This window comes from Mesoplodon bidens, assembly GCF_964165515.1.
Source record: "Mesoplodon bidens genome assembly, contig: HAP1_SCAFFOLD_182, whole genome shotgun sequence".
NCBI classification, from domain to species: Eukaryota; Metazoa; Chordata; class Mammalia; order Artiodactyla; family Ziphiidae; genus Mesoplodon; species Mesoplodon bidens.
The window spans coordinates 884,953-910,925 of NW_027671175.1; the positions used below are offsets into that span (position 1 = coordinate 884,953).

At 38.0% G+C, this 25,973-nt stretch overlaps 1 pseudogene across 1 annotated transcript in view; it reads right to left on the reverse strand.

Moving 5' to 3' along the window:
* Positions 1-2,592: 2,592 nt before the first annotated feature.
* LOC308611724 (ferritin light chain-like) overlaps positions 2,593-25,973 on the reverse strand; it is a 99,645-nt pseudogene continuing 76,264 nt past the window's right edge. The window contains exon 2 of the transcript in view: positions 2,593-3,283. The product of the transcript in view is annotated as a ferritin light chain-like (transcript). The remainder of the gene's footprint in view (positions 3,284-25,973) is intronic.

A 25,973-nucleotide genomic window follows, 5' to 3' on the forward strand; every position in this document is an offset into this window, starting at 1 on the left:
CTGAGGCAGTGCACCTATTTTGATGTTGCAGCTGATGCCTGAACGTATCCTAGCTGACAAATTATTGATTAATAAAAACATGAATTTCTGAAAGATTTGTACTGTTAACCAAAATCTGAGCAAGGAGTCTCAAATGTAATTCTTAGCCAGAATTACATGTTAATGAACCATTTAACAGTGTAAATCAAGGAACATCAATGTAGGGATTTCTTTTCATTTATTTCTTACCTGCTTGAAATATCAGTTAAAGGTTGCCAGCTTGGTTGCAGATGAACAGACATTTGAAGTTCCCTGAACTACGTAATGTGGAATAGGATAGTAGACTTCCAACGCCCTCAAGGCTGTGACCTTGCAGCCATTTTACATAGCACATCATCCTCCTATAGGGATGAACCTTTCCCTGGCCCAAAAAGTAGCCACTCCGTTGAAGCTTTGCTTATTGTAACAGGCTTTTGTTTCCAGGTTACATGTCTGTGGAAGACTTAATTCTGAATAGAGATATAGATATTACTGGAAACTAATTGTTTTTGCTATTATACTCTGCTTTATCAAAAAAGTAAAACATTTAAATTGTGCTACAAAAATTCAGATGTCTTACAATCTTTAAACAATAAATGAATGAATTGCCCTTAAAAAAAAGAATTAAGCAGTTAGTTAAGCTGTTGGTCCCACATCAGACAAATTATCCTTATACCTCCTGTCAATATTGTTAACAGAGACTGTTATTTTATTAATCCTTATGATCCCATGATTCTTTCTTTCATGTTTCGGGGCACAGCAGGTGAGAGAGTGGGTTTGTTAAGCTGGGTGGGTTTATCCTTCTTTTATGCGTTCATTCAATTTTCTGTTCATTTACTTATTGTATACATATGGCAATAGAAGCTGCTAAGGCAATCATTGCTATTCTGCAAAACAACAAGGCACAGAAGCAGATGTCTTATTTCCGAGATTTCTCCCCCCAGGATTATTATGATTAAAGATCCTTTCCCCCCACTCCCTGGAGAGGACAAGGGGCTGCTCGCTGGAGGATTTTTAATGACTTGGGGAAAGGCTCAAATATCCCCCCATTATGGTAATCCACCCCAGGGGCAAACCACACAAGAATATTATGAATTTATTTTATTTTTCTATCCTTGCAAAGGTAATACTCAGCTCATTAGAATATGAAAACTATACTGTCAAATTTCAGAATTACATGGATGAAGAAAATCACCAAAGTGGCATCATATCATGTGTGTTATAGCTGTATTTACTATATTGACTATATTAAATATGTTGTGTTATCAATGTATTGTATAACTATATATTGAAAAGGCAAAATGCTGTAACGTATTTCAGAGAAAATAATTATGTTGGCCAACCCCAAATTGTACATTGTAGACGGGTCCTAGGAAAAGAAGATTCAATTCATAGTGAACAAGAGGTTAGCTTCTGTTTTCAGCCATGTGCTATTTCAAGAATTAAACATCATGAATAATACAGGATATAAGAGGAATAGTCTAAAGATGGAAAAGCACATTTTGATTAGGAAAGAGAATTTAAGTCTTTTTTTTTTAAGGAAAACTGCCTTATTACTATGAGATAAGAAAATTGTTTCCTTCTTTTCTTCCTTGCTTTCTTCTTCTTTTTTTTAACCTTTTTAATTTTGGATATTTGACCTCTAAGCTGAGATGACTGAAAATGCCTCCTCTGGGCATCAACCTTTTTGAAAGACTTTTTCCCCCTCCCTGAGGGCTATTTGTCTCTTGGAGGCTTTGTCTACATTACTCCTCAAGAGGCAAGCATTTGTCCTTGCACTAAATGCTGACATCTCCTGATAAGAGGGAAGCTGCAGAGTAGAAGAATTGAAGGTCAGTATGTTGATATTGGTCTCAAGCGCATTGATGTACATTTGTGTATTGGGGAAGGGGAGTGAAGCTTGAGAGTGGGCCAGTGGGGAGGGGTAAATATTTTGTGATGCTGTCTACCTATGGGCTTATAAAGTTTACGGCTGCATTAGGAGGACAAGCATTACCATTAGCATGAAAAGTAGGGCAGACCTCAGTTGCAAAAGCTTCTAGCCATACACATAGGGCAATACGTAAATGATACACCTTATTGCATTCACCCATTCACCCTCCCCTGTTCACGCTAATTGGAAATTTCCATCCATTTCAGAGAAGTAACACAACTATCAATCATCTTCCCTGGCACGAATCTTCCAGGAGAAAGAAAATGGAATACACCTAGCGACAGAGCTCACGCACTAGTAGTCCATGTGTCTTAGATTTAATATCTGATGACTAGCTGCATTGAAGCCAAGAGGTGGTTCACAAAGTTGCTGCACATTAGAATCACCTGGGGAACTCTGAGACCTTCCCGTGCCCAGGCTCCTCCCTAGACCTACTGAATCAAAATCTCTGGGGCTGGGACCCAGACACCAATGTTTTTCTTCAAAGCTCTTTAGGTAATTCAAACGAGCAGCAAAGCTTGAGAACCAGCCCAATAATGGGAACAAACTTATTTCACACAGATAAAGTGGGGCAATTCATATGTTAAAAGAACGTGAATATATGTATATATTTCTTTTTTTCACTTTATTCTGTTTGTATTTCAAATAGGCTTTTTTTTTTCCTTCTGCAAAAAGCATTATTGTTTCCATTTGGTCCAAGGCTTGGGAGAGGGCTCCAGGGCGGTTACAAAGCTGCCTAGTGGCTGCAGAGCGGGGCTTCAGGCAGAAGCTCTGACGCCAGAGGGTCTCCTCAGACGCGGCTGGACTTCAGAGACTCCTGTTTGGCTCGAGGGTGAGCCTTTCAAAGAGATACTCGCCCAGCACAGCCTGCGGACCAGCCAGCCTGCGGAGGTTGGTCAGGTGGTCGCCCATCTTCTGGATGAGTTTTACCTGCTCCTCCAGGAAGCGGCTCTCCAGGAAATCACAGAACTGGGAGTCTGCACGGGCAGGACCCATGGCGCGCAGATCCGTTAGTGCCTGGTTCAGATTCTTCTCCCTAAGAATGGCGGCTTCCACAGCATCCTGGGTTTTACCCCACTCATCCTGAGAAGGCTTCTGCGCATCCTGGAAGAGGGCGCGGCCGCAGCACTGGTTTTGCATTTTCAAGAGGCGCTGGGCGCCCTCACACTTCTCCTCAGCCAGTTGGCGAAAAATGTGGCCCATACTGTCCAGAGTCCCATTGTTGCTGTCGAAATAGATGCTCAGAGAGAGGTAAGTGTCCACAGATGCATGTTGAACAGGCAGTGGACGGCGGCCTCCACCTCGGTGGAATAATTCTGACGAACCTGTGAACTCGTGGTTGATCAGTGATAAGGAGCTAAGCTCAAAAACTGGTGTTGGCCTGTCCTGGAGGCTGAGGATAGCTGAGTGTCTGATTCCAAAGGTTGCGAAAGGAAGAAAGGTTGGAAGGTGGTCGGGGGCTGGAGCAAGGAGCGTCCCTGGGTCTGTTCATTCCAAACACTGTTGAAGCAAAAGACAGATCTGCAGGACTGCCGAACGCACTGCCTCAAATAGGCTTTGATATAAATGAACAAGAAGTCCAAGCAAGGACAAAACTTACCCTTCCTCCCACCAAAATAGCTGGTGATACTAGAATCTAGATCTGGGAAGGGATTCTTCCATTGCTTTCTTAACATTCCAAGCCACTAGAGCAGTGGTTCTCAAAGTATGGTCACCTTGTAACCAAGCAGTACCCTATGGGGCCTTCCTAGGACAGACCCATCCCCCATATCCTCTATTGTAGTTTCTCTCTGAAGTACTCAGATAATAGTATCTCAGGCATATTTCTTGAGTTTTCAGATGCTAAAAACCACCACCCAATGGAAGAAATGAACTCCTTGATGATCATGAGCACGTAGCCCTCAGACCTCCTGGCACCTAAGGATGGATAATGTTACCTGCCTTGTGGCCTCAACATCAGCCAATCAGAGGATTGTGCACGAGCTGATCACATGCCCTGGGATGTCCCTCCCTCACCTGGCCTTTAAAAATGCTTTGCTGAAATCCTTTGGAGATTTCAGGGGTTTTGGAACACGGACCACCCCTCTCCTTGCTCGATCCTGCAATAAACCTTTCTCTTCTCCAGACTCCAACCTTTAGGTTTGTTTGGCCTCACTGTGCTTCAGACACATGAACCTGCATTCGGTAACAACTTGACCAGCTTTACCACCGTCCCCTGATAATGTGTCAGATATTCAAGTTTTAGGGCCCTATCCCAGCCCTATGGAATCAGCAACTCTAGTGGGGCTCAGTGATCTCTGTTATAACAGGCCCTCCATATGATTTTTATTCACCTTAAAGTTTGAAAATATCTGCATTGTCAGCTGGCCAAAGTGTCCACCAGCAGGTGAAGGGGAGTGATGCCTGGAAAAGATAGGGAGTAGCCAAGGCAAGTACAGCAGCATTTGCCGTGGTAGTAATGGAGAATGCCTTTTCTCCACTGGTTGGCACAGACTAGTATCTGGGAGCAGTGGCAGGGTTATTTAGGATGCTTTACAATTCAATGTAGTGACCGCTGTCCTGGTTTGCCAGGGACTTCCCCTGTGTGAACACTTAAAACCTCATCCTGGCAAACCCCTTAGCCCTGGATTTGAAAAACTTAGGGAATAACATGAAATTTAGGGGAAACATGATCTAGGATTTGGGCAAGTCACAAGTGCTAATTAAAGCTAAGCAAGTATGGTCAGCATCTAGCCTTCTTTACCCCTTTGTGGGAAGGTAAATCTGATTGGGTGAAAGGACTTATTGTTAAGAAATCTTTGTAGAAACATCCCCTTCTGCTTAGTCTGCTGGTTCTCAGTTCTGGCTAGACACTGGCATCGTCTGAGGAGATTTAAAGTTATTTTATTGGTCTAGGATGACCAACAGTCAGTGTGAGGGTTTTTAAAAAGTGCTTCAGATGATTCTAATATGCAGCCAAATTTAGGTGCCACTGCTTAAGCTTTTGAACCACTGCTACATATTTTCACCTCATCTTCCTATGAGAATATCCAACTGTAGTTGAGGTTTGTTTGTTTTTCTTTTTCTTTTTTTAACTCTCTTATTATAAGATTTACTGTCTTAAATAAGATTGAATGTACAGAAAATCCTGCTAGTCCATCTGGTACAGCTAGATACTTAGAATAATATCGTTAAGATATATACCATTTAAGTACTGTGACTGGCCTTTTTAAAATTAACATATGCATTGAATTAGTACAATCTCTTTTGAAGTTGTCATGTTGGGGAGCTATACCTGTAATCTGCTGCCATTGCTAAATATCTGGACAACTCTTATTAGGAATTGTTTTTAAAAATCTTTAGGGATTAAAACCAAGAGTGCTGTATTATTTGTACTGGGACCACAAAAACCTCACAAAGTTTCCCCACTGTACCTTCTACCCCCATCTCTAACCCTTGGCAACTTCTAATCTGTTCTCTATCTCCACAGTTTTGTTATTTTAAGAATAATACGTAAACATAATCATGAATTACTTAATCTTCGGAGATTGGCTTTTAAAAATTTTTTCTTCAGCATCATTCCCTTGAAGTTCATTTTAATTTTTGCATATATTAATAATTTGTTCCTTTTCGTTGCTCCGTAGTATTCTATCATAAGATTTTATCACAATTTGTTTCAACATTCATCCATTGAAAGACATTTGGGTAGTTGCCAGTTATTGGCTATGATAAATAAAACTGCTATGAACATTTATGTGTAAGTTTCTGTGGGAACTTAATTAAGTTTTTGTTTCTTTTGGATAAATGCTCAAGAGTACAAGTACTGCGTTGTAGGGTGAATCTACTTTTAGGATTAAAAGAGACTGTCAAGCTGTTTCTCAGAGTGGCTAAACCATTTTATTTTCCCACCAGTGACGTGATATAACTTTTCTACGTACTCGCCAGCATTTGATGTTGTCACTATAATTTTAGTTATTCTCTGATATCTCATTATGGTCTTAATTTGCATTTCCCTAATGCTAATGATGTTGAGCATCTTTTCATGTGCTTCTTTGCCATGTGTATATTCTCTTCCATGAAATGTCTGTTCCTGTCCTCTGCCTATTTTCTAGTTGGATTTTTTTAAGTTGTTTGGAGAGTTCTTTGTATATTATAGATACAAGTCATCTGTCTCATATGGGATTTTCAAATATGTTTTCCCACTGTGTAATCTGAGTTTTCATCCACTTAAAAGGATCTTCTATGAAGCATTTTTAACTCATTTTGATGAGATACAATTTATCAGTTTTTGCTTTTATTGATCATACTTTCGGTGTCAAGTCTAAGAATTATTCACCTAGTTCTAGATGCCAAAGATTTTCTATTTTTTTTCCTAAAAATGTCCTGCTTTTACATTTAAGATTATGATCCACTTTGATTTAATTTTTGTGTAAGGTGTGGAGGTTTAGGTTAAGGTTCATTTTTTGTTTGTTTTTGTCAAGGGATGTCCAACTGTTTCAGTACCATTTTTTGAAATGTCTATTCTTCCTTGATAGCTTTTGCACTGCTGTCAAAAACAGGTTAAATGTATTTATGTCAGTCTATTTCTGGGTTCTCTATTCCATTCCATTGATCTATGTATCTACCCTCCAAAATTACTGCAAAGTCTTGAAATTGGGTGGATTAATTCCTCCCATTTTAATCTTCCTTTACAAATTGTTTTAGCTATTCTTCAGCCTCTTCTTACCATATAAATCTTAGAAAAAGCTTGTCTATATCCGCAAAAACCTTGAGGGCATTTTAAGAGTAATTGTGTTAAGCCTCTTAACTTGGGGAGAATTGACATCTTTATTATGTTGTGTTTCCTAATCCATGAACAAGGTATGTCTCCCTATTTGTTTGGGACTTTAAAATTTTTCTTCATCAGCATTTTGTAATTTTCAGTATAGAGGTCCTATAAATGTCCTATTGGGCTTGTATTTAAGTATTTATTTAGGTCAGTTGTAAATGGCATCACATATTTTAATTTAAGCTTCTACACATTTGTTATTAATATATAATGTGATAAAATTGTGTTGATCTTGTACTCTAAAACATTTACAAACTAATATTATTTCTCAAGCTTTTTGTGGATTCCTTGGTATTTTCTCCATTTAGATTATCATGTCCTCTTCAGACACAGACAGTTTTACTTTTCCTTAGGCAATATAATAGGATATATTACTCTTCAACATTCAGTAGGATATATTCCTTCCTATTCAACATAGTAGGAATAGTCCTTTTATCTTTTAAATGAACTTTTTAAAAATTTAACTTTTAAATGTATGTATTTATTTATTTTTGCTTTATTTTCTTACTAGAACCTCCAGTAATACATTTAATAAAAGTGGTGAGAGCAGATATCTGTGCCTTGTTTCTGATCTTACAGAGAAAGCATTCAGTCTTTCACGGTTAAATATAATCTCGGTATAGGTTGTTTGTAGATCATCTTTATGAGTTTCAGTATGTTCCTTTTCTATTCCTAGTTTGCTTGGAGTTCTTTTTTCTTCTTTTTTTAAAATCATGAATGGGATTGGATTTTGTCAAGTGCTTTCTCTGCCTTATTGGATAGGATCACATGACTTTTCCCTTTAATCTATTGGATATGGTGGATAACATTGTTTGATTTTCAAATATTTAACCAACTTTGCATAACTAGAATAAATGCCACTTGGTCATGGTATATTATTCTTTTTATATATTTCTGGATTTAATTTGCTAATATTTGGCAGAGGATTTTTACAGCCAATTTCATAAAAAATATTGGTCTGTAGTTTTCTTCTTTCTATCGTATCCCTGTCCGGTTTTGGTATCAAGGTAATACTGGCTTCATAAATTTAATTAGGAACTGTTCCTTCTACTTCTATTTCTTATCAAATCATGTAAAATTGGTGTTAATTCTTTATGTCTTGGGTAAAAGTGAAACATCTAAGCCTGAATATTCCTTTTGGGAGTTTTTAAATGAAAAAACAGTGTTTCTAATGGTTACAGGAAAACTGAGATTATCTATTTCATCTTGGCTGAGTTTTGGTAGTTTTGAGTGTAGAAGCATTGGCCCATTTCACCTACATTTTTCAATTTATAGTGTAGACTTGCTCATAACAACTTGTTCCTCATTAACCTGCAGGATATGCCATGGTATCCCTGGTTGCATTTCTGATATCTGTGATTTGTGCCATCCATCTTTTTATCTTTATCAGTCTTGCTAGATCTTTATTGATTAGATTGTTTATTTCCAAGAACCAGCCTTTTGTTTCATTGATTTTCCCCCCTATTTTCCTGTTTTCAGTTTCATGGATTTCTATTTCATCTTTATTATTTCCTTCTTTCTGCTTGTTTAGTGTTTTTTCCTCTTCCTTTTTTACTGTTGTAATATAGAAAATTAGATTATTGCTTTGAAACACTTTCTTTCCCAATTTAGTGCTATAGACTTCTCTTTCAGCATTGCTTTCACTTCATTCTGCAAACTTTGATCTGTTATATCTCCATTTCCTTTTATTCTATGCATTAAAAAATATTTCCTTGATGCTGTCTTTTTTACCCATGAGTTATTTGGAATTGTGATGTTTAGTTTTCACGTGATTGAAGATTTTCCTGTTGTCTTTCTGTTATTGATTTCTAGTCTGATTCCATTATGGCTAGAGAACATACTCTATGATTTTAATTCTTTTAAATCTGCTAACTTTTTTATGAATATATAAATGAAAGAAATAAGAAAACCTCTGAGTCTTAGCATCCAACACTTAGGCACATTACAATTTAAATCTGCTAAGGTTCTTTTTATTGCCCAGTATATAGTATATGAGTGAATATTCCATGGACACTTGAATATGTATTCTGCTGTTACTGAGTGTGTTCTTTAAATGTCAGTTATATCCTATTGATTGATGATGTTTTCATTTCTTCCATATTCTTGCTGATTTTTCTCTCTGGTAGTTCTATAAATTGCTGTGCTGAAGTCTCAAATAATAATTGTGGATTTAAAATTTTCTCCTTTTACTACTTTTTTCAGTGTTTGCTTCATGTATTTTGAAGTTCTGTTGTTTGGTGCACACACATTTTGTATCATTGGGTCATCTAGGTGGATTATTCCTGTTATCTTTATGTAATGACCCTGTTTGCCCCTAATAATTTCCTTTGCTCTGAAGTCTACTTTATCTGATATTAATATAGCCATTCCTACTTTTTCTGATTAACGTTCACATGATATATCATTATCTTCCTTTTACTTTGAACTCCCTATATCATGATGTTTAAAGTAAACTTCTTATAGACAGTATATAGTTGGATCATGCTTGTGAATTTTTAATCTACTCTTCCAATCTCTGTCTTTGACTTGGTTATTTAGATCATTTACAGTTAATGTAATTATTGCTATGTTAAAGATTAGGTCTACCATTTTATTTTTTGTTTTGTCTTTTACCTTAGTTTCTCAATCCTGTGTTTCTCTTATTTTGCCTGGTGGGTTACTTAAACATTTTTTAATAAGTCCATTTTAATTTAATTTATTTATAATCATTTGTGTATACTGTTTGTATAGTTTTCTTAGTGGTTACTTTTGGCATCACAGTATACATATGTAACTTACCATAGCCTACTGGAATCAGTGTTTTATTACTTCAAGTGAAGTTTCAAAATTTTACTTCCATTTAGTCTCTTAATATTCCCCAGTTTTAAAGTATGATTTTCTGTAGTATTTCCTTTCTCTACATTGAGAACCACATCAGATGGTGTCATAATATTTGCTTTGACCATCAGATAGTATTTAAGAAACTCATGAGGCTAATGATAGTCTCTTATATTTACCCCATTTGTTTTCACCCATTCCATTGTTCCCCTTTTCTTTCTGAAGTTCCCAGTCTTCTGTTATTGTTTTTTTTTTATGTTTTCATAACATTAGGTGATATCTGGGCTTTCCAGTGCCATTGGATATGAGTTTCAGGAAACACTGAGTCTGGCTCACTTAATGCTGCTGAGTTGGAGGGTTTGTATATGTTGGGCCTGTTGGCGCAGCAGGTGCTAGCAGATTAGACTAATGTTGATGGGACTAGTGCCACAGGAGGATGGGTTCCCATTCAGGCTATGCTGCTGCTACAGTAGATCAAGTCCCCCTCTACCCCAAGTGTGGGGCAGTGACCTGCTGCTGTCACTGCTTTGTATTAGGCTGCTTTTGCCTCAGGTGTGTGGTGGGATCCCTTGGAAGCTGCTGCTGCTGTCAATCACAAGGTTAAATTCATTTCAGAAATACTTAAGTATAAATATATAGCCTGGCTCCTGTAGGACCCCTGTAATAGTTTTTTATTGCTTTCATACAAATTACCACAAATATAGTGACTCAAAACAATTTAAATTTATTACCTTACAAGTCTGACATTGGTCTCAATTGAGTAAAGTAAAAGTGTTGGCAGGATCGACAGATGAATGGATAAAGATGTGGCACATATATACAATGGAATATTACTTAGCCATAAAAAGAAATGAAATTGAGTTATTTGTAGTGAGGTGGATTGACCTAGAGACTGTCATACAGAGTGAAGTAAGTCAGAAAGAGAAAAACAAATACCGTATGCTAACACATATATATGGAATCAAAAAAAAAGAAAAAATGGTTATGAAGAACCTAGGGGGCAGGGCAGGAATAAAGACGCAGCCGTAGAGAGTGGACTTGTGGATACAGGAAGGGGGAAGGGTAATCTGGGATGAAGTGAGAGAGTGGCATGGACTTATATACACTACCAAATGTAAAATAGATAGCTAGTGGGAAGCAGCCGCAAAGCACAGGGAGATCAGCTCTGTGCTTTGTGTCCACCTACAAGGGTGCGATCGGGAATGGAGGGTGGTAGGGAGATGCAAGAGGGAGGAGATATGAGGATATATGTATACGTATAGCTGATTCACTTTGTTATGAAGCAGAAACTAACACACCATTGTAAATCAGTTATACTCCAATATAGATGGTTAAAAAAGAAAAAAAAGTGTTGGCAGAGCTACATTCTTTTCTGGAGGCTCTTAGGGGTGTTTCTGTTCCCTGGACTTTATCCGCTTCCAGCGGTCACTTGTAGTCCTTGACTCAGAGTCCCCTTTCTCCACCTACAAAACCCAAAATGTTGAATCTCTCTGATTCTGCTTCTATTAAGACATGTCTCTCTTTCTCTTTCTACAGTTGGGAATGGTTTTCTACTTTTAAGGACTCATGCAATTAGATTTGTTCCATGAGGTAATCCAGGATAATCTTTCTCAAGGTCTGTAACTTCAGTCATATCTGCAAAGTCCTCTTCACCATGTAAGGTAACATATTAATAGGTTCTAGGGATTAGGGTGAGGGCATTTTTAGGAGCCATTATGCTGCCTACCACACCCTTAACAGGTGACCTTGAGAAAATTACTAAGATTTTTAAAGCCTTACTTTCCTCAAACATAAAATGGAAAGAAAGCTAACTAGTTAATATCATGAAAGTGAAACAGTATATATGAAATCAACTAATTCAAAAAATGAGATTTCTTCTTTTTCTTTATGATTTACATGATTCTCAGAGTTCGGTTACTTGAAGAGTTACTTTTTTTTTAAACAGAACTAAGGAATTTCAGGGTTCAGGTGCTGTAAGATTGTCTGAATTATCTGAGTAACAATTAGCTAAGCACAGGTGTAAAGCATTTGATTTACTCCCTGGTTTTCTTTATCTTCTCATCCCAGTAAATGCATATCCCTTTTCTAGCTCCAGCCAGTAGAGTCAGAGCTTGTTTTACTGTTTAACTAAAGTTCAATTTAAATTCTCTCTACATCTCCAGATTCTCAGCCCTGGTTGCATATTATAATCACCTGGGGAGATTTCAAGAACTACCGATGCCAAATTTCTACCTATCATGGATATTTGAGGAGGGACCTGGAATGAAATGCTCTAGCTTATGGTTTTTGGAACCAAATCATAGTCTACACTGAGCCAAATTATTTGTGAGATCACCTCTAAAAAGGAATTTATCTGTGGTGACTAATGCTCTTCCTTTGTCAGTATGCTTGATTTGTCCCTCTTTGGGGGAAAAAAAGAGGGGGAAAAAACCCCCAGCAGTTGTGCTCCCTGAATTATAACCTGATGCTTTGGAATTAGTGTTGGCTTAGAGCGCACATCTTCGGATACCCATTCTCTCTCCTGCTTCCTTGCATGAACTTATATCCTTGGGCAGTGTTTCATCCACCACCCTCTTTTGCTTCTAATCTTAGCAAGTAAAGTCTCCCCTTAATGAAATAGCATTTCATGAGGCTTACTGGGAGCATAGGTCTGTTCCAGACCTATCCTATGTTAGCTAAAGCAGATATAAGTGATGTATTTTTGGCATTCATCCTTGTGGGTTGGAAAGAGAAGACAGAATTTTATCCTTTAGGTGTCATCGGACTGGACAAATGGGCTCTTTCCCTCTGCTGCCTATCATGTAAAAACCTGAGGGTGTTACCTCTAGAAGGTATCTTCTAGTTATCAAAATAGTTCAGATAAGTCAAATTTCTCAGTAAAAGATGACAAAACTATGGCTTAGGTGGTTAATTTTCTATGTCAATTTGTCTGGGCCACCATGCCCAGTTATTTGGTCAGATATTATTCTGGATATTTCTGTGATGGTGTTTTCGTGTTTTTTACAATTTTTATTTATTTATTTATTTATATTTTTGGCTGCGTTGGGTCTTCGTTGTCACACGTGGTCTTTCTCTATTTGCAGCAAGCAAGGGCTACTCTTTGTTGTGGTGTGCAGGCTTCTCATTGTGGTGGCTTCTCTTGTTGCAGAGCATGGGCTCTAGGTACACGGGCTCAGTAGCTGTGGTGCACGGGCTTATTTGCTCCACGGCACATGGGATCTTCCCAGACCAGGGCTCAAACCTGTGTCCCCTGCATTTGCAAGCGGATTCTTAACCACTGCGCCACCAGGGTAGTCTCCGTGATGGTGTTTTGGATGAAATTCATATTTAAATTGGTGTTGGACTTTGAGTAAAGCAGATTATCCTCCATAGTATGGGTGCGCCTCATCCAATCAGTTGAAGCTCTTAATAAAACAAAGACTGACCTCCCTGTCGCAAAAAGGAATTCTGCCAGAAGACGTACAGAAATTGAACTGCAACTCTTCCTAGAGTCTCTAGACAGCCTAACCTGCAGATTTTGAATTGACCAAGCCTCTATTATTGTGTGAACCAATTGTTTAAAATCTCTCTCTCTCTTTCTCTATCTTTATATAGATATGGATATAGATCTAGGTATCATTATTGATATCTAGATCTATATCTATCAATATATATGGGCACATTGTATACACATGCTGTTGGTTCTGTTTTTCTGGAGAAGCTTGACTAATATAGTGGCCCATATAAATAAAAGGATGAACCCAAGTTCACCCAGGTAGAAATTAGTACAATGAGAACTGGAACTTAAGGCCTCATGACTCATTCAGCTGTGAACACTGACCCAGAACTGGGGTCCTCAAACTCTGGCCCACTGATCAGATCTCGCTTGACTCCTGGTTTTGTACATAACATTTTGCTTGAACACAGCCACACCCATTCTTTAATGTATGGTGCATGGCTGTTTCTGTGCTACAGCAGCAGATAGGCAGTTGCAACGGAGAGGTATGGTACACAAAATCCAAAATATTTACTATCTGACCCTTTACAGAAAAGATCTGCTGACCCTTGCTCTAGGATGCCATCTGATTTCTGATAACACAGAGGAGAATAATTCATGCACATTGGGGTTGATTGTTAATCTCCTGTCCTCCTTAGGTCAAAGATCTCTTAAATGCTCACCCTTGCAATAGCCAGCTTGGGGAGCATTGTCTGAGGATGCAGAAACATTTCTTGCCAGGTCTTTCCAATCCACACTGCTCCCTGACTATGGTTCTTAAAACCTATTTTAAAAAAAAATTTTATTGGAATATAGTTGATTTACAGTGTTGTGTTAATTTCACGTGTACAGCAAAGTGAATCCGTTATACATATACATATATCCACTTTTAGGTTTTTTTAGAGTCATTTCCAAATAGCCCATTACAGAGTATTGAGTGGAGTTCCCTGTGCTAATAAGAAGAGCAGGTTCTTATTAGTTATCTATTTTATGTATAGCAGTGTGTATATTTCAGCCCCAATCTCCCAATTTAGCCTCCCCACCACAATCCCCTGGTAACCCTAAGTTTGTTTTCTACATCCCTGCCTCTACTTCTAAAACCTGTCTATTTTAACCAACTACCACTCATTGCTTACTGTCTCTGGCTTCATGTACTTCATAATAAATCTGCCTCTTGTTCAATCCTGGATGACATGTTCCAAAGACTGAGATAATATCTTATTCTACATAACTTGTGCTTGATATTGTCTAACTTGGGGTCTTTATCTATGTCCCAAAGAAGACAGTCACACTCTGTCTTCTAGTACTACTAATAATACCACATTTTATGTCATGAATTTGACCCAATGCACTGAACTATCCCTTTAGAAACTGTATGCAACCTGTCACTGGGTTTTAGCACCGGGATAGAGCTCAAATTAGTGTTCATATTTAAACAAATCTACTTGACCAGAAACTTTTTGTCTCACCATTTATTTTATTACACAAGTAACTTCTCTCTTTGCATCTATGATGTAAATATTTTTGATTTCCTAAATTATCTGGAAAATTATTTAGAGCTTCCATTTCAGTAGGCATTGGAATTGCTGTGTTATGACTATTTCATTATTTTATTTCCAATGTTAAATTAGGCTTCAAGCTTTGGCCAAGAGTAGACAGGAAAGGGTTTTAAAAGAAATGAAGAATGGGAAAGACTTCTGATGCAACGGAGACTTAATAAAGATTTGCTTTTGAATCAAGAATTTATAATAAAGGTTTGAATTTGAATCAATAAGTTATGTCATTGCAAAATAGCTCCCTGGTAAAATTCCATTCTTTTGTAATCATTAAGTACAGAAATTAACCATCAAAATATGCAGTGATCTTTTTCATTTTCTAAAAACAAACCTATATCTAGATGAGAGGAGAATTCATTTCATAACTCAGGCTCTGGACTTACGACTCCAAGTCCTGTTTTCTTTCAACCATGCCTGCTAAGTTTCTGTCTACCTTCTTGAGCATGAGGTAATGGCTTCAGCTTTCATCTCCTTACTCAGTATATAGCTTGGTGACTAAGAGTAAGGGATCTAAACCTTGAGAACTTGGGTTCCAATCTTGACTCTAAAATTTACTTGTTGAGTACTCTTGAGCATGTTATCTGTTTTTGCCTCAGTTTTCTCATCTATAATATAGAGATAACATTACTTCTCTCAGCGAGTTGCTATGAGGGTTAAAAAAATTCATACAATGCAAGAATTTATCAGTTCTTGGAACACAATAAATACTGAAAAGAAATGTTAGCCATTATCAAGGGCCCCTCATTTTATGGATAATATAGATTAGTTTATATAGGTCTAATATTTACATATACATAACTATTTTGTACCTATATGTGTGTATACGTTCTTCTTAGAAATTGAGCAGTCAACATTCACATCTAAAAGTATGTGCTCTGTGAAATGTAGATCTCCTGTGTACAGACACAGTGCTGTAGTTATCTATTGCTACATAATAAAGAAGTCCAAACTTAGTGGTGAAATAAACAAAAATTGTAATATGTGCCCAGATTCTGTGGGTCAGCGATTCAAACAGTACGCAGAGGAGATGGCTTGTCTCTACTCTGTGACTGATGTCTGAAACCTCAGCTCATGAGGATTCAAATGGCTGGGGCTGCAATCATCTAGATAATTTTAATTCACATGTCTGGCCCTTGAGATGGGATGACTTGAACACTGTGCCCAACAAAGACTGTTGCCTGGAGTGCCTATAGATGGCTGCCCATGTGGCTTGGACTTCTCATAACGTGGTAGTTAGGATTCAAGATAGAGTATCCCAAGAATGAGCGTTCAGGGTTGAAGCATTCCAGGAGAATCATGCAAAAGCTGCATGACCTTTTATGACCTAGTCTTAGATGTTACATAGTATCACTTTATACTATTGCAGGCGTTGGAGACCTTTTTCCATAAAGTGTCAGACGGTCAATATTTTAGGCTTTACACGCCATACAGTCTCTTTTGCAACTACTTAGCTCCGCTGCTGTGATGTGAAAACAGACACAAACAATACATATACTAAGGAACATGGCTGTGTTCCAATAAAGCTTCATTTATAAAAGCCGGTAGAGGCCTAGATTTGGCCCACCAGCCATAATTTACTGACCCCTGCTCTACTGTTTGAAGCCATGGAAAGCCTGCCCAAATTCAAGGGAAAATGCCCACATCTGGATGTGAAGAATGGCAACGAATCTGAGACCCTGTATTAAAACCACTACATATGGGATACTTAGAAGAAGATCTGTCTGCATACCTTGTTTCTCCCATGTATGGTGGATATGAGGTATTGGGACATGTTACATCTCTGTAAGCCTGGGTCAAGGTCAAAGTTGGAATCTGAACTCAATGACCTTGATTTCTGGAAGAATTGGTAACTCTACTTATGATATCCTTACACTCCTTACCCATATAAATACACCACAAAAGATAGATTTCAAGTAAACAGTTGCTTTATGGCAGCTTTTTATTATGTCTCCATTGACTGAATTATTCCATTTTGGTTAGAAACATGAGTTTTGTTTCTTTCCTAAAGAGATCTGCAACTTTTCAGATGCGGCATTTCATTCTAATGAGAGGATGATGTAGGTTTTTATAAACGGAAAAAGCAGGGCAGGCTGAGTTCACTCAGATCATACCAATGCTTACAGGAATAACCGAAGCTGGAACACAGGCTTCCAGGTTTTCCTGTCCTGTGCTCTTTTCGGTAGGTGCCATTGTCTGCTGGGCCTGGCAGTAATAAGTTTTGACCTTTACCTCTCTACGCTATTGTGAAGTGGTTTTGGGCTTTGTTAGCTTTCTTATGAGTTTGTACTAAATTGTGTCCATAAAGTAGGCTGAATTCCTCAGGGAAGGATGATAGCTGTTACTGTGTTATTACTGCAAATGTTGTGTTGGTTACTTTTTTTTCTTTTCTTTTGTCCAGTTGTATCCTGAACTTAAAAGTTATATTATCTGAAATGAACGATGTGCATCTGGTGGAAAACACTAATTTAAGGGATGAAAATTCCTGATGATTGCTTCAGTCAACCCTTAATACACACTGAGCTTCATTAGTAAATAGACAACTCTCAGACCTTTCCCTTGGAAGAGGTCACATAATCAGGCTTTGTGTTGATTTCGCATTCTGTTCGTTAGAGACAGAACAAAGTAGAATAATTGGCTGGTACAGGGAAAGCAGAAAGAACTTTCTTCTATTTTGGTGATGCATCCCGTAATAAGGGTTGAAAATGAGACTGGAGGTAAAAACGTGAAACTCAGAAGAGCAAAGGAGAGAGGATATTGTTTCTTTGAAAATATTCTTTCAGTGTTGGCCCAGATGAAATATGAAGCTGAGGAAATTTTTTTTTAAATGATGATTTTTGTGTTAACAATGTGAGTGTGGAATTAGTAAGAATCAGAAAGCAAGCATCCTTTTCCACCAAGGACTTGGGAGCAAGTGAAACCATAAATACTCCCGGTTCTTGGAAACCCTTTTGGAGCAGTAATCAGAGAAGGGTAAAGGCAAAGCCTCAGAGCAGAGGTGTTCAGAGCAAAGGGATAGGAGGAGAACAAAAGGAGAGTGGATATTTTTAGAGCTGTCATTTTGAAATTTACCTGCTTCTGATTCAGTGCTGCTTTGCTACTGTGTTGATCCCGTGGAAATCCTCAAAGCAGGAGCAGCCCTATTTTAAAATAATAAGGTTAGAGCAAGTGACTTGAATCCAGGTCTCTTTAGCTCAAGAGCACAGAGGAGAGTGTGAGGAAAGAGTGAGGCCACAAGGAATTGTTCACTGGGTACATTTTCCCCAAACCTCACTAACTGGGAGAAACTGACCACTGGATTATGTGGCTTGAAGGAAAGCAAAAATGTTGAAAGCAAAGAGTGTGGAGCTTGTTTAGAAAGCAAGCTCTATCATTTGGTCACCTGCTGATGATAATAGCATTGGCTGAGTCCTGACCATTTACAATGAAGGCACTTCTGTAGGTCATAAGTTCCAGGAGGGCCAGAACTGAGTATGTCTGTTTCAGCATTTAGCATGGTGTAGCATCTTAGAGCCCGGTACATTATTGGCATATAGTAGACTTAAAAATGAATATTTGTGGATTGTCTGAATGAGTGGATGAATGTGTGTGATTCATATCCTATTTGCAGGTCCTATGCCCTACAGTGGATTTTCAGTGTCAGATTGGGAACGTATTTATGATGGGGATTGGCATTGTTCCCTATCTAATGGATAAAGATTACACATCAAAGGACTTTACATTCACATCCCAAAAACCTCATAGGAATTACTTAACAAAAAAATAAAATTGGATTCTGTATAATTTCTAATTTATAAGCTGGCTAGACCACTGGTATTTCTACCAGTCCTCTGGTAGTTCCGATGATGTCCCCATGATGACCCAGGCATAATCAGAATGGCTTTAGGATTGGGGAGCCAAAATTTTCCTCAGTATTTACTGCTTTGCTAGTCCATTTAAGAAAATGGACTATTGAAAAAATAGCTTCAGACACAATATGGCATTTTATGATTTAGCATAAAATCTGAGAAATATAGAGGTTATCTGAAGCCTGCAATGGTAAAGTTCCCTCTGCTATTGAAGTTATTGTCTTTAAATAAAGATTCTACATCAGTAATGCTATATATATATATTTTTTTCTGATATTCAGGTTAATTTCCTATTCTCTATAAGGAAGTAATTGGTTGGTTGATATGAGAGATAGTGTGGCTTCCAAAAGTGAAAAGTATTATTTTATTGTAATTTCCAGCTACCTAAGGATGGGAGAGGCCCAGGACACTGCAGTCAGTATATTATGTGGAGCAGGTTATATTGTGGTTTATTTATGACCTTTTACATGTTTATTTTCTATGCAATTTTGTGTGCTCCTTTTTGAGTTTTGGTAGATAAGTGCTTTGTAACTTCGGAATACTTGGAGTTATATAGATATATATATGACATATATATATATATATATATATATATATATATATATTATCATAGTAGTTAAAGCCGTGGACAGTGTACTAGTCTACCTAGGTTCAAATTCTGGCTTGACCCTATGACTTCCCTGTGGCTTCCTCTGCTCACCTATTTAAAAGGAGTATAATAAGACTGCTGTGGTGAATTATATACTAAGTGCTATTTAAGCATTTGCTATAATGATTATGTATACTCGAAGGCAAGGGACTTGCCCCTTGATTGTCTCTGTATTCCTAGTGCTTAAGAATTCCTAGTGCTTTCCTAGTGCATTGTCTTAGGATAGAGATAGCTCAGTATAGTTCTTCTCACTATAAAGTACTGTTACGTTGAAAGTCTTTGCTTGTGTACTAATAATCTATGACATATCTGCTGAGGACAAGGAAAGGAATAGTTTTAAAACTGCAATGGATAACAAAAGATTGTATGATGTAATGCCTTTATTATGTAATTATAAAACTAACAAATGATCATGGTAGAAAATTTGAAAAACTCCTAGACAAAATAGAGATCAATAAAATTTGGAGTAGCGTTCAGAGTGTAGAGTTGTCCATGAATATTAGTGCTTTCACATTTTCCAGGACTTTAAGTAGACTCTGCTTCTTAAGAGTCTATTCATGATATTTTATTTTAATGATGTTTTCATCATGGGGACACACACACACACACACACACAGAAATCTGTTAAAAAAAAAAGAAAGACATGTAAATCACTGATGTTTCAGATAGCCACATGAAATAAAGTGAGAAAGATCAACAAGCTGAAAGAATGTGGAGTAGCATCTCCTTAATTGCTTACATAATTCTGATAATTACCTCTCTGTGGATAATGTAATTAATGGGGAATCTAATTCAAGAAAAATGTATGAACTTCAAGCCTTCTCGAAGCCAAGTATTTCTTTCCACAAAAGTTTAATTTCCACGGCCGTGCTTCCTTATTACCTGACAGGGAAAGTGTATTGTATGGCAAAGGATCTTCCCGAAGGAGGGTGCTTCCCACACTGATCGTCATAAATGACTTCGGAATTACTGTTGCTATATTACCAAAATCTTAAACTAGGGTATTTTTGACAAATGCGGTCCTTAGTTAATTTTTAGAGCTACAAACTGTCAGATGGCTCTGCAATAACAATTGTCTGGCTGTTCTTCAGGGTGATCACAATATGGTAATGACCTTGCGGTACCACTAAAAAGCAGGAAGGTGTGAGTCTTCCTTTGGTTCCAGAGTGAAATGCGAGTTGGAGTTGGAGTTGGAAAAGAGGCCGACAACCAAGTGATAGAGAAGAAAATGTGAGGTCATTAATGAAAAACCAGGTTTAAGTTAAGGTGAAGAGGCATGAGGAAATGGTCAGCTGTTACAGTATTACAAAGATCATGAAGAAGCCTATCCATGAATGTGGTTTGTATTGCAATCTGCTGAAAAAGAGACAAATATCCTGGCCTGGCCTTCATGGAGATTATTTTTATTGATTCTGATAATAGATTATTGTTGAAAAGGGCTTCCTATAAATTATAACCATGCAAAGGCAGCAAGATAATTTGTTTTTTCTTTATGTATGTGTTTCTCATTCCTACTCACTTCTCTCTTAGGGGAAGAGAAAATCACAAAACACAAAAATGTCAAATCTCAGCTATTCATTTTCAAAATAATTTTTTTTCCAAATTCCAAAGGAGGCAATAGGTTAACTTTTAAGATTTGTAAGGCTCAAAAAACTAGATTTTTACAAAGTGTAGCCAAATTTTGTTCCATAAATAGTAGCTTTGGAAAGAATATGTGATGATGCAAAGTTGGAAAAAGCTGGTTTTTCTTCCGTAAATGACTTCACCGTGTGGGAGAAGAGGCAGAGAAGAAATCAAAGTAATTAAACATGGGGTGAGTTTTTCTGATATGGGACTCTAGTGCTTTCAAATAGACTAGATAATCCTCGGGATAATCTGAGGGTAGAACAGACCAGTGCCTCATTTCCAATCTGGTACCCTGGAAGAAAACAGTGTATTTCCTTTGAGGTCTTGAGAGGTTTTTCTTCTTCTTTGTTTTGTTTTTGGTTCATTTTGTAATCAACTTTATTAAGGTATCATTTACACACAATAAAATGCAGACATGTTTAGTCAACGGTTCAATGACTTTTAATTAATGTACACATTTGTATAACTACCACCCCCATAAGATCGATAACAATTCTAAAACCCTAGAAAATTTCCTCCTAGGCTTTTGCAAAAGTATCCCCATCTCCCACCCCAAGGCAACCACGGATCTGATTTTTATCTTTAGAGATGAATTTTGCCCAGTTTAGAATTTCATGTAAGTTGAATAATATGGTAGGTGCCCTTTTGATCTGGCTTCACTTGCTCAGCATATGGTTTTTGAGATTCATTCATGTTGGGCTGTTTTAAACCAGGACTTTAGCCTGGGTGACTGATGTTGTCTGAAGGCACCTATAGGTACATCTGAGTCTCTGGCATTGTCACTGTCTGTTCTTGGCTCAGTATTTTCAACTTTACTAAGAAGCACAAGGTTGAAGTAAGGAAGATCATTGTCAGTATAATGGAGGTGAAGTGGGGTCTGTTATATAATATTCTCAGCATAAATTGACCTGCTTGGAATCATTGTGTTGATAATCGACAAGGATACTCTTCCTCCAAAAACCTTGATACTATAAAACTTCTAAAGGACGCTGTCCTAGGACTCTTTTAGTTTTCATTTTTGGGGAAACATTTCTGGAAAATTGAAATGCTCACAACCTGAAAGAAGCAATTATTCACCTGAAGGCTAACTCTGCTAAAGTTGAGTTGTCCGACCTTTACCTGCTGATAGAACCCAAATAGCCTTGCAAAACAATGCTCTTATTGGATATAAGCATATAGATTGTTTAAGACGGACGTGTATATGCAGTAAAGTAAACAAAAAAAGAATCTTTGAGTTTTCCTTGCTGGTTTTTTTTTTTTCATTTATGCTTCTATATCATACGCTAATAGTTTAGGGTAACCTCAGGTTAGTTTTAGGTCCACTCTTTATGTAAATGTTGATGTACTCCATACGCAACTTTTTTCTACCTTCCTTCTTTTCTTCCATCTTTCCTTTCTAACTTCTTATAATCCATTATACTTAATCCTGCATTTGTTGAGGTGGCAATTACTGTAGGAAATTGAAAGCAGTGTGAAATTTTGCTGTTCAGAATGCATGTTGACCAAATTCTATATTGAGAAAAGGTCTGAATTTACCCACAGTAACCGTTTCTCAGCGTCTCTGAATAAAGGCCGTAGAAACTGGACTATATATAATATCCTGACAGGTATGTAGAATTCATAGCAATTACCCTCAAAGAGCTTACCTAGCGTAGATGCCTATGAATGCATTTAATGATTGCTTTATTGGCAGCAGTGCCAACACACACAGTCTATTTTGTTTTATATGATTATCATTACCTGCTGTTTACCACTGTATACATTGCTAATGGTGTGGTTTCTATGGCTTGTGAATTTCACGGCCCAATATTATGTAATTTATTGCACACTTTAGTGTAGAAGATGGAGACTCCATAAATTTTCGTGTGCTCTTTGCCCCTTTGGAATGTATTACACTGAGATCAGGCAAAGTAATAAATTTATTTCAAATGTGCGTGATAGCTAAACATCAATTAGGACTTGATGGGAAATATTTATTCTTCCAGCAACATAACAGTTTTTAAAGACTAAGCCATTGAACGTGGAGTTCCTGAACATGGGACTCAGTTCACTGGGATCCCTTCTTAGAAAAATAAAGGAAAACTTGAATTGGATATGTGTGGCTTATTCAAGTAGTAACTAATCAGCTACATCTTGGTTAACTTAATTTGTCACAATGGTTTGGTATTTTATTAACTCTCTTCCCCTTCTTCCCCTGACTCTCACTAGAATGGATCATGAGTATCTTAAAACATACTAAGTCGTCTTCCATCCCTGTTAATCTAACTACAAAAACACACTTTCCTTATCCAATGTAACATACTGTCTTTTAGAGTAGCTGTGGTTTTAATTCTCTACAAAATTAAAACCAGCAAAGAGAAACATTTTCAAGGAGCCACCACATTGTAGAGCTTTAGAAAGAAGACTTTAGAATTAAGAGCAACTATATCATTTTATAGCTAACGCACCTGAGACCTAAAGTAGGAAGGTAACCATCGAGGTCAGGGAAAGGGGTTGAAGATCAGGTTTCAAGCTGAGAAAGAGTCTACAGGGACTCAATCTGAGCAGGTCAAAAACTGAAATGAGACCACGAATGTTCTGGGAAGGGTGGCACCTGGCCTCAAGGGTGGGATTCAAACAGGGAGTGGGCCTGGGGGAACTGAGCTTCTGCAGTAGGCAGAGAAGGCCACCTCATCTGTGGAAAGTGCCACTGACATCAGGGAGTTGAGGGGAAAGAGCAGTGAATTCCAGTCCCCCTGAGAAAGCAGGCCAATCTGATTAACTCTGAATTTAGGCTTATTTCAGATACTTCTAATTTTTTTGTTTGTTTGTTTGCGGTACGCAGGCCTCTCACCGTTGTGGTCTCTCCCGTTGCGGAGCACAGGCTCGGACACGCAGGCCCAGCATCCATGGCTCATGGGCCCAGCCACTCCACGGCATGTGGGATCTTCCCGGACCGGGGCACGAACCAGTGTCCCCTGCATCGGCAGGCAGACTCTCAACCACTGCATCACCAGGGAAGCCCAGATGTGTAGTTCTTTAAAAATATTTTTAACATTTTTCCAGCTACATGTAGACTATAACTTAGCATAAAAACAATATGGGTTTTATTTTAAGTAATTTAACATTTTGACATCCTCATAATGAAATTAAATCCAGACGGTTTCTCTCCATGTTCTCTTGAAATAGTCCTTGATCATCCACAGTATTTCCCATCATCACAAAGGTGGTACCAAGGGCAGAGAACTCCAACATTATTAAAGTTTCATAAAGCAAAGTCAATTTTAAGAATATAATGTCCCCTAACTGCTAAAGGTCTTGACAGATAATTTCAAGGGAAGCATAAATTATTTTCTGTTTGTCAGAGGGCAAAATTATTTAGGTTGACTTAATGAATAGTAGAGTTTTTGAGTGGAGAGTGTTCTTAAAATATTATGTAGATCTGTCTAGCATCTGTCAACAGATGCTAGCCACGTGGCATTCTTTATGTGGAAACAAATTTTAAAATAAGGTTAAAAATTCAGTTCCTCAGTTGCATTTGCCATATTTCAAAGATGTTTATTAGCTCCATGTAGCTATTGAATACTGCTTTGCATAGTACAGATATAGAATATTTTCATTATCACCAAAAATTCTATTGAGCAATACTAAAATTATACCCAGATATTCACAGAGAAGGCAACCAAGTCTCAAGGAAATAATATAACTTCCCCAAGGTCACACAGCTATGTTTTTAAAGAAAAGCAAAATGACACAAAGGAAATAGTAACAGAGGCATTAAAGAAACCTAGTAAGTTTCTGGAGCAGTCAAAGTAGGGTTTAAAAGTGCACACTTAGCTGTTAGCAGGGTTGAAGCTCTTGATGGTTGGTAAGATCTACCTGCCTGAATTTGGACATTAGCATTTTATGCAATGAATTAAAAGCAAAAAATCATTTCAACGAATGCCTTCCAGCTCCATATTTTTAGCCACTGCCGTGCTTCCAGATTATGTTTATCACTTTCTTATACAGGGCACCACTGTGAAATGTGATGGTTTATCTGACCCCAGAGAAATCAGGAAATCTTGTGGGGGTTATGGCTCTATTTGAAAAGGTTGATTTTTAAATGCATCATGCATACTGGCCCTGTTTTAAAAGGGATTCCTGCCATCAAATAATCAAAATGTAAACCTCTTCTCAGCTTGCAAAAGTCAAAGATAGTCCCTGCATCTTTATTATTTCATTGAAATCCAAATATTATTTTTCCTTTCTCTAACTTGTTTTCCTCACAGTGTGATCAACTATTGCCAAGGAAGGAAAGGTTAGATTTATCAATCAAAGTTTGCTAAAGGCCCCCTAGGTAATTGAACCCTCAGGAGAAACAATCCTCATGTATTCTTTTTCTGTTGTTTCAATAGCTTTGTAAAGAGTCATTTCAGTATGTTTGGTTCTGTAGCAGAGGTTCTGTGAAGTGCTTGTCGTCCTCAGAGGTCCAGAAAGTCTGCGAGTCTGTGGGTAAAGATGGGTAAGGAGAGAGAGGGAAGGAGGATAGAGAGAGGCTCAGGGCTGAGATAAGGACAGTGATCTAAAGACTCCTGGGGGTGAGGCTGGGGTGCACAGACACCCACGACTAATCTAGACAGAAACTGAGTAATCAAGGGGATGACCACTGTGAGGTCATGTGGTCACCTCTCCCTCTAGAAATAAACATTGCCCTCAGTAAGTCTCCTCCCACCCCAGAAGAGCATTAGGAAGGTCTGGAGAGGGGGCTTATTGGCAGAAATGGAAAAAGCAGGTTGAAGGGATTAGCCTGGAGCAGAGAGACCAAGAAACCCAAGCCAGTAGGTGGAAGGCAGACTTTTCATGGAAGTCTCCAAGCCCAAGTCAAGTTCTGGGACCACCAAGTACAAGTCAAAGAGTGCTCATTTAACCCCTTTGGGCCCCCATGGGTGTGGAGGAAGACTGGACAGAGAGGGAGAAGGGGCCAATGAAGGTACAGTATTTACTATGGGATTTAACACCTGAAAGGCCTCCCAGTAGCTTCAGGTCTGCTCAAGAATCCTTCATGTCCTGCTGGTTTGCAGTGAGTGGCTCACAGCTTCAAGGCCTCCTCTGCCAGATAGAGAACTATTTCAACCATCCTGCCTCTATTTTGGACTGTAGCAATGCAGACAGGAAACCTGACCCCATTTTCAGGTTCTAAAGAGAAATTCTAAGTACCTGAAAGACTGAGGAACATGGTGGCTTTTATTTAAGATGGGGAGCTAGAGAGCACATACCTGGACTTGG